This window comes from Heptranchias perlo, unplaced genomic scaffold (assembly GCF_035084215.1).
Source record: "Heptranchias perlo isolate sHepPer1 unplaced genomic scaffold, sHepPer1.hap1 HAP1_SCAFFOLD_214, whole genome shotgun sequence".
NCBI lineage: Eukaryota > Metazoa > Chordata > Chondrichthyes > Hexanchiformes > Hexanchidae > Heptranchias > Heptranchias perlo.
The window spans coordinates 178,095-186,217 of NW_027139228.1; the positions used below are offsets into that span (position 1 = coordinate 178,095).

Sequence of the window (8,123 nt, forward strand, 5' to 3'; positions counted from 1 at the left end):
CCAGATTTTTATTTTTAATTAATTGAATTTAAATTCGCCAGCTGCCGTGGCAGGATTTGAACTCATGACTCTGGATTTTAGTTCAGGCCTCTGGATTACTAGCCCAGTAACATAACCATTATGCTACCGTACCCGTATCTTAGACTCCAACCTCCTTGCAAAAAGGCCAACATACAAATTTTCTTCCTAATTGCTTGCTGTACCTGCATGTTAACTTTCTGTGATTTGTTTAAAAGTAAACCCAACGCCCTCTGAATACTAACATTTATTGGACTCTCACCTTTTAAAAAATATTCTGCTTTTCTATTCTTCCGACCAACGTGGACAATTTTACATTTTCCCACCTTATACTCCGACTGCCACCTTCTTTCCCAATCACTTAAACTGTCCACCTCCCTTTTCGTCCTCCTCACGGCTTACTTTCCCATCGACCTTTGTATCATCAGCAAACTTGGATACAATACACTCGGTCCCCTCATCTAAGTCATTTTTGAGCGAACTGGTTACCACTGCACCACAAAAAAAAACGCTGGTGACTCAGGGGAACTGACCAGTCAACTCTCTCTGCTCTGATTGGGACAGATTTATTTCTCTTTAAACAACATCTCTCCTGTCCCACACTAAAATCATGGAATAGAATCATAGAGTATTACAGCACAGAAGGAGGCCATTCGGCCGTGTTGTCCTGCCTACTCTTTGAAAGAGCTGTCCAATTTAGTCCAAAAAACCAGCCTTTTCCCCGTAACCTTGCAAATCAGTCCTCTTCAAGTACCTGTCCAATTGCCTTTTGAAAGTTCCGATGAAAGCTGCTTCCACCACCCTTTCAGGGAGTGGCTACCAGATCGGAACAACCCTCTGTGTGAAACAAAATATCCTCATTTCCCCTCTGGTCCGAAAAGCTCTCAATCCTCCTCCACGGATGCCTTTTTACAAATATTTCATTCATCAAAACCACACAAGTTACACAGGAAAAAGTCTTCATTTTCAAGTAATTAACGTTCCGACGGAGCTCCCTAATTTCCCTCCCCTCATCTTATGAATCAGATCATTCTCGTCCGGATCCTTTTCCACATGAATCGGCCTCCCCCCCAGCCCCGCCTCAGGAAGTTGCCATTCAGATTCTGTGACTGTGGCCAGCTTTGTTCGGGCAGTTGGTTTGACTGGGACCTCACACCGCACCCTTCTCCTGTGTTTTCTTCCACATCCACAGATTGCGGTTGGGCCTGGACTGATTTTTTTTTCTCTGTCTCACCCAGGGCCGCTGAGTCTCCTACTCAGATCACAAACCAGCTCTCCTCCACCCGATCACCAACTCACCCAGTTTGTAAATTGAAACCGGAGCAAGTGCCTCGAAAGCGAGCAAGAGATGTAGGGGAGGCAGCAACCTCTGACAAAATCTCAGGCTCATCAGAGAGGTTTGTGTATCTGAACCCCTAATAACCTTCCTGCTTCTTTTAAAGTTTTGACCATTGCACACGAGGCGGCACTGACAGAATCGTCTCTTGCACTGACCGTCAAGCAAGCGGAGGGTTCATTCGCGAAAGCAGCGGAAAAGTTTGAAACAGAACTCACCCAACGTGGGGCTCGAACCCACGACCACTGAGATTAAGAGTCTCATGATCTACCGACTGAGAGAGCCAGTCCTGCTGATGCATCTCCATTTGGTCTGTTATTGCAGCGAGGCAGCTGCTGGCTCCGCGCAAGGGGCTGAGTTCAGAATCGTAGAAGGATGCAGCTCAGAAGTTGGCCACTCGGGCCATCGCGCCCGTGCCTTGTCCGACAAACCATGTACCAGATTCTCCTGAATTCCAAGGTGTGGAACGAAAGCGAACAACAAAAGCCCTTCCATTCGACCGTGGAGGTACAGGCAATTCTCTGAGAAAGCGGTTTGTCTATTTCCCGGTGTTTGCCTGTCTCTCTGGCTGTGTTTATCTCTGTGCGTGTGGAGCTGCAGGCTGATTTTGAATTAATAAGTGTGTTTGTGTATGTTTCTTGCAATAAATAAACGAGGGAATCAGACGCTTCTCTCCCTGACACTGGGGAACTAGTGAGGTAGAATCCAGACCAGGGTTCATGTTTATTGTGAAAAAGGGAATGCAATATGAATTCCCGAATTATTCAGACACCTACCGACAGTTAAGAACAAGTGTGACCCCGACGTGATTTGAACAGGCAACCTTGAATCAGACGCGCCGCTATTGCGCCTGGAGGTCGAATGGCAGGTACCTGGATGTTGATCTTGATGAAAGCTTCTCATACACCGTTTCATTTATTTCAGATGACCAAATCCCCGCCCACTCCCACCGGGTGTCAGGCAGCCTCAGAAGCAGCCTTCACCTGTCCGCGGCAGCATGACTGCAGCAAATCCAATTACACACACCCGGCACCCAGAATCATCACATCACAGGAAAGGAACTGGACGGGCAGCATCTGAAAATACGCTGAGACTTTCGGTGTTTGGACTTTGTTCAGGACTGCTAACGGGACGTTGTGAAAATTTAAACTATGGATGTGTATAAATGGGTGACATGCTTCTTTATAAAGTGAGTGTTTATGTTATGTGTGCCATTTATAAATTTATTTTGATTATTTTTACAACATGATATATCTTGTTATAAATACATATAATTGCATCTGTGACACTTATAAATACATGTGGGTGCAACTGTGTGGTGGTTGACATGACATCTCTGTGTATCTGTGTTATGTATTTGTGTGTGATGAAAAATAAGACATAGAGAAATAAATCTCCAGAAAACACATTTACAATATAAACACCCCAATAAATGAATAAAAAAAAGAGTTGGCACAGGCACGATGGGCCGAATGGCCTCCTTGTATGATGTTTTCATGCTGTGATTCTATGTTATGGAGGATTTTCTGATGCAGTGGATATTCGGGGCAGAGGACCAAGTGGGGATTGAGCTCGACGGCAAGTGTATACAGTTCGTTCAAAGGACTGAAGCCGATGGTTTCATTCTTCCCGTCGTTTAGCAGCAGGAAATTAATCGGCCATGCAGGCGACATTTTTTGTCTTCATTCATGGGATGTGGGTGTCAATGGCAAGGTCAGCATTTATTGCCCATCCATAATTGCTCTTGAGAAGTTGCTGGTGAGCCGCCTTCGTGAACTGCACCTTTCATTGACTGTGTCATTGACATTTTCGGGATGGAGAGAAACTATTTCCGCTGGTTGGGGATTCTAGGACTCGGGGGCACAGTCTAAAAATTAGAGCCAGACCTTTCAGGAGTGAAATTAGAAAACACTTCTAAACACAAAGGATGGTGGAAGTTTGGATCACTCTTCCGCAAACGGCAATTGATGCTCGCTCAATTGCTAATTTTAAATCTGAGACAGATAGCTTTTTGCCAACTGAAGGTATTAAGGGATATGGGCTAAAGGCAGGTATATGGACTTCGATCACAGATCAGCCATGAGCATATCAAATGGCGGAGCAGTCTCGAGGGGCTGAATGGCCTACTCCTATTCCGATGGTGCATTTCCCCAAGTTTCTGTTCTCTCCACAGTTGTTGAATGACCGCCTTGTGCTTCCAGCATAATTTCGTTCAAAGCTCGGTTTAGGGATGAGCCGGTGGGCGTCAAAACGTGCCGTGGACGGAGACCGGGTTGGTTATTGCGGGAAGAGTAAATCAACTGGGCCGAAAAATCAACCGCAGCTCAAGCAACAAATAAAATAGGAGTCAAAATAACCAATATCAGAAGTGGGATTCGAACCCATGCCTCGAAAGAAGACTACAACCTCAGACTGTGCGGCTATCCTGACTGATAAAGGGCCCTTTCACTCGCCACCTTTTCCACATTGAGACCCCCCGCCCCCCCCGGAGGAAGTTTCACTCACTCCAGTGCTTGGTAAGATTAATGCTGCTCGACAGGCTCAGTGAGCGGGATGCCACCTCCCCGGGTTTTCCTGAACCTATTGTACTTTATTCCTATTTAATCACGGGAATATCCGCAATCAGGAACTAAAAAGAATTAAAAGCTGAATCACAGAGAAAGAGAAATCCATGTTAAATCTGATGACACTCTAAATAAAACTCGCTGGTGGTCTAGTGGTTAGGATTCGGCGCTTTTACCACTACCGCCGGGGTGCGATTCCCTGTCAACAAAGCAACTTTTGAACTCTTTTTATATTAATCGCATTATAGAAATAAAAACAATCATTGTTTTATTCACCATTAATTAACTGATTACGTTATTTTGCAGAATGAAAGGCTACTGAGGGAAGTTGGAAAACTTTAATAATTTCTTTTGTGCGATGAACTTTTTATCCCTTCTCATTTTACACACTGTATTTTTAAGGGCTCGGTTTAAAATGTTCAATGCTTGTGAGACCACGAATTTGTGTTAAATTTAACAGGACCGGCTCTTTCACAGATGAAAAAAATATCTGCCCCAACATAATGTTTCCACTCGGGATCGAACCGGGGACCTTTCGCGTGTGAGGCGAACGTGATAACCGCTACACTACAGAAACCTTTGCTTTGGTTGTCAGCCAGAAATTAGAATGACGGCATTGATTCTCTTTCATAACTATTCAATTGATCGAAGTTGCACAAGTCACAAATAAAAATGTTCATTTCAAAGTTATTAAACTCCCCAATGTGGTCTGCCTTGTTTGGACAGGTGTGGAAACTGACATCACAGACTCAACAAAGCATATTCTCAACATTTCCATTGGGAACAGGAGGAGGCCATTCAGCCCCTTGAACCTGATCCGCCCTTCAATTAGTTCAGAGATAAACTGTACCTCAAATCCATTTACCCGCCTTTGCTCCCTATCTCTCGATACCATTACCCAACAAAAATCTATCGATCTCAGTCTTGAAAGCTTCAATTGACCCCCAGCATCCACAGCCGTTTGGTGGACAGAGTTCCAGACTTCTACTGCCCTTTGTGTAAAAAAGTGCTTCCTGATTTCGAACCTGAATGGCATGGTTCTAATTTTAAGGTTATGTCCCCCTCGTTCTTGATTCCCCAGAGGAAATTGATTCTCTCTCTCTATTCTATCGAATCATTTAAACATGTTAAACACCTCGCTCAGACCGCCCCTCAATCTTCTCCACTCGAGGGAATACGAGCCGAGTCTGTGCAGCCTGTCCTCATAATTTAACATTTTAAGCCCCGGTAACATTCTGGTGAATCTGCTCTGCACCCCCTCCAAGGCCAATCTATCCGTCCTGAGGTGCAGTTTCCAAAACTGAACGCAGTTACTCCAGACGCAGTCTAACCAGAGCTTTATATAACTGGGACATAACTTCCACTACTTTATATTCCAGCCCCTGAGATAAAGGCTAACATTCCGTTCGCCTTTTAAATTATTCTTGGACCCGTCCGTTAGCTTTTACTGATTTATGGAAATAAACCGTTAATTCTCTCTGCTTCTCCACAGTTCCGAGCTTCTTACCATTTGGAAAATACCTTGACCATGGGTCCAAAGTGGATTACCCCGCATTGAACTCCATCTGCCATAGTTTTGCCCACTCACTTAATCTATCAATGTCCCTTTGCAACTTTCCAATCGCATCCACACTACTTACTGTACCACCTAACTTCGTGTCATCAGCAAACTTGGATATACGACTCTCTGTTCCTTCATCTAAGTCATTGATAAATATGGTGACAAGCTGAGACCCCAGTTACAGATCCTGGGGGACACCACCAGTCGCATCCTGTCAATTGGAGTATGTACCCATTATCACTACTCTCTGTCTCCTATCTCCTAACCAATTCTCCATCCATGTCAATACATTGCCTCAAGTTCCATGCGCTTTCATTTTTGCCAACAGTATCTTGTGTGGATCCTAATCAAATGCCTGTCGGAATTCCATATAAATAATATTATAGGAACATAGGAATAGGAGTAGGCCATTCAGCCCCTCGTTCCTGCTCCGTCATTTGATAAGATCATGGCTGATATGTGATCGAACTCCATATCCCTTAATACCTTTGATTGCCAAAAAGCTATCGATCTCAGATCTAAATTTAGCAATTGAGCAAGTATCAATTGCCGTTTGCAGAAGAGAGTTCCAAACTTCTACCACCCTTTGTGTGTAGAAATGTTTTCTAATCTTGCTCCTGAAAGGTCAGGTTCTAATTTTTAGACAAAATGGAGGCAAGTTCGCCGGACATCTTGGACAAAATGGCTGTAAGCACGGTGGCCATCTTGGACAAAATGGCGGCAAGTCCTTCACGGCTGTTCGACAGGAACAGAAGGAGGCCTCAAGCCTCTTATATGGGAACTGAAGGCCATTCAGCCTCTGAAGGCTGTTACACAGAAAAAGGAGGAGGCAATTCTCCCCTCAAGCCCGTTACATCGTTACTGGAGGCCGATCATCCCCTCAAGCCTGTTACATAGAATCAGGAGGAGGCCATTCAGCCCTTCGAGCCTGTTATCCAGGAACTTGAGGCCAATCAACCCCTCAAGCCTGTCAAATAGCAAAAGGAGGAGGCTATTCAGCCCCTCGAGCCTGTTATCTGGGAACTGAAGGCCATTCAGCCCTTCGAGCCTGCTATACAGGAACTAGACGCCAATCAACCCTTCAAGCCTGTCAGATAGCAACAGGAGGAGGCCATTCAGCCCCTCGAGCCCATTACACCGCAACTGGAGGCCAGTCAGACCCTCAAACCTGTAACATAGGAACAGGAGGAGGAATTCAGCCCTTCGAGCCTGTTGTGCAGGAACTGGACGCCAACCAACTCTTCAAGCCTGTCAGATAGCAACAGGAGGAGGCCATTCAGCCCCAGAGCCCGTTACACCAGACCTGGAGGCCAATCAGCCCCGCAAGCCTGTTACATAGTAACAGCAGCAGGCCATTTAGCCCCTCGAGCGTGTTATACGGGAACTGAAGGCCATTCAGCACCTCGAGCCTATTACACTGGAATAGGACTTGGTCATTAAGCCGCTCGAGCTTGTTGCACTGGAACAGGAGGAGGCCATTCATCCCTTCGAGACTGTTATACAGGATCTGGACGCCATTCAGCCCCTCGCGCATGTTACATACGAACAATAGAAGTCCATTCAGCCACACGAGCCTGTTACATAGGAACAGGAGTAGACATTTCAGCTCCTCAACCTGTTCCGCCATTCAATTTGATCATGGCTGATCTGTATCTTAACTCCATCTACCCGCCTCGGTTCCAGAATCCTTAATACCCTTGACTAACAAAAGTCTATCAATCTCCGTTTTGAAATTTCGGATTGACCCCGAGCCACAACAGACTTTTGTGGGAGAGAGTTCCAGATTTCCACTACCCTTTGTGTGAAGAAGTGCTTCCAGACATCACCCCTGGACGGCCTAGATCTAATTTTAAGGTTATGCCCCTTTGTTCTCGACTCCGCCAACAGAGGAAGTAGTTTCTCTCTATCTACCCTATCAACTCCTTTCATCATCTAAAACACCTCAATTCAATCACGCCTTAATCTTCTATATTCAGGGTAATACAAGCCTTGTCTATTCAACCTGTCCTCATAATTTAACCCTTTTAGCCCCGATATCATTCTGGTGAATCTGCGCTGTAGCCCTTCCAAGGCCAATATATCCTTCCTGAGGTGCAGTGCCCAGAACTGAATGCAGTCCTCCAGATGGGCTCTAACCAGAGCTCTGTACAGCTGTAACATAACTTACACCCCTTTATATTCCAGCCCTCTTGAAATAAAGGCCGACATTCAATTAGCCTTTTTAATTATTTTTGTCACTGTCCACTAGCTTTTAATGATTTCTGCACTTGGACCCTAAATCTCTCTGCTCCTCCACAGTTCCGAGCTCCTCACCATTTAGAAATCTCTCTGAGCTATCTTTCTTAGATCCGAAGTGGATGACCTCACATTTTCCCACATTGAACTCCATTTGTCACAGTTTTACCCACTCACATAATCTCGCAATGTCCTGGGAATGCTTGGTGCTTTTGTTTGGTTGGAGAATGCTTTAAATTAAATCGTTTTAAAAAAAGATTACAATTCATTTGTAATTTGTATTTTTTGAACAAGTTCATTATTCTCTGATCAGTAAAATGTCTGTGTTTTTCAGATAGTGGGGACTTAAATGAAGTGAAATTTTGCTGATTTAAAATCAGATATATTTCTAAGCTTGAAAAAGCAGCTC

General features: G+C 44.8%; 1 non-coding gene across 1 annotated transcript; it reads right to left on the reverse strand.

The window, feature by feature from the left end:
• Positions 1-4,422: 4,422 nt before the first annotated feature.
• trnav-cac (transfer RNA valine (anticodon CAC)) lies at positions 4,423-4,495 on the reverse strand. Its single transcript has one exon. It is a non-coding gene; the product is annotated as a tRNA-Val (tRNA).
• Positions 4,496-8,123: the final 3,628 nt, after the last annotated feature.